Source organism: Schistocerca nitens, unplaced genomic scaffold, assembly GCF_023898315.1.
Source record: "Schistocerca nitens isolate TAMUIC-IGC-003100 unplaced genomic scaffold, iqSchNite1.1 HiC_scaffold_260, whole genome shotgun sequence".
Taxonomy (NCBI): Eukaryota; Metazoa; Arthropoda; class Insecta; order Orthoptera; family Acrididae; genus Schistocerca; species Schistocerca nitens.
In genome coordinates, this window is record NW_026045801.1 from 33544 (window position 1) to 35306 (window position 1763).

Genomic DNA, 1763 nt, shown 5'->3' on the forward strand with positions numbered 1-1763 from the left:
TCCCTGGTTGATCCTGCCAGTAGTCATATGCTTGTCTCAAAGATTAAGCCATGCATGTCTCAGTACAAGCCGCATTAAGGTGAAACCGCGAATGGCTCATTAAATCAGTTATGGTTCCTTAGATCGTACCCACGTTACTTGGATAACTGTGGTAATTCTAGAGCTAATACATGCAAACAGAGTCCCGACCAGAGATGGAAGGGACGCTTTTATTAGATCAAAACCAATCGGTCGGCTCGTCCGGTCCGTTTGCCTTGGTGACTCTGAATAACTTTGGGCTGATCGCACGGTCTTCGTACCGGCGACGCATCTTTCAAATGTCTGCCTTATCAACTGTCGATGGTAGGTTCTGCGCCTACCATGGTTGTAACGGGTAACGGGGAATCAGGGTTCGATTCCGGAGAGGGAGCCTGAGAAACGGCTACCACATCCAAGGAAGGCAGCAGGCGCGCAAATTACCCACTCCCGGCACGGGGAGGTAGTGACGAAAAATAACGATACGGGACTCATCCGAGGCCCCGTAATCGGAATGAGTACACTTTAAATCCTTTAACGAGTATCTATTGGAGGGCAAGTCTGGTGCCAGCAGCCGCGGTAATTCCAGCTCCAATAGCGTATATTAAAGTTGTTGCGGTTAAAAAGCTCGTAGTTGGATTTGTGTCCCACGCTGTTGGTTCACCGCCCGTCGGTGTTTAACTGGCATGTATCGTGGGACGTCCTGCCGGTGGGGCGAGCCGAAGGCGTGCGACCGCCTCGTGCGTGCTCGTGCGTCCCGAGGCGGACCCCGTTGAAATCCTACCAGGGTGCTCTTTATTGAGTGTCTCGGTGGGCCGGCACGTTTACTTTGAACAAATTAGAGTGCTTAAAGCAGGCAAGCCCGCCTGAATACTGTGTGCATGGAATAATGGAATAGGACCTCGGTTCTATTTTGTTGGTTTTCGGAACCCGAGGTAATGATTAATAGGGACAGGCGGGGGCATTCGTATTGCGACGTTAGAGGTGAAATTCTTGGATCGTCGCAAGACGAACAGAAGCGAAAGCATTTGCCAAGTATGTTTTCATTAATCAAGAACGAAAGTTAGAGGTTCGAAGGCGATCAGATACCGCCCTAGTTCTAACCATAAACGATGCCAGCCAGCGATCCGCCGCAGTTCCTCCGATGACTCGGCGGGCAGCCTCCGGGAAACCAAAGCTTTTGGGTTCCGGGGGAAGTATGGTTGCAAAGCTGAAACTTAAAGGAATTGACGGAAGGGCACCACCAGGAGTGGAGCCTGCGGCTTAATTTGACTCAACACGGGAAACCTCACCAGGCCCGGACACCGGAAGGATTGACAGATTGATAGCTCTTTCTTGATTCGGTGGGTGGTGGTGCATGGCCGTTCTTAGTTGGTGGAGCGATTTGTCTGGTTAATTCCGATAACGAACGAGACTCTAGCCTGCTAACTAGTCGCGTGACATCCTTCGTGCTGTCAGCGATTACTTTTCTTCTTAGAGGGACAGGCGGCTTCTAGCCGCACGAGATTGAGCAATAACAGGTCTGTGATGCCCTTAGATGTTCTGGGCCGCACGCGCGCTACACTGAAGGAATCAGCGTGTCTTCCTAGGCCGAAAGGTCGGGGTAACCCGCTGAACCTCCTTCGTGCTAGGGATTGGGGCTTGCAATTGTTCCCCATGAACGAGGAATTCCCAGTAAGCGCGAGTCATAAGCTCGCGTTGATTACGTCCCTGCCCTTTGTACACACCGCCCGTCGCTACTACCGATT

The 1763-nt window shown here is 51.7% G+C and overlaps 1 pseudogene; it reads left to right on the top strand.

Moving 5' to 3' along the window:
• Positions 1 to 1763, top strand: LOC126224155 (small subunit ribosomal RNA; annotated as a pseudogene; the record flags this gene model as incomplete).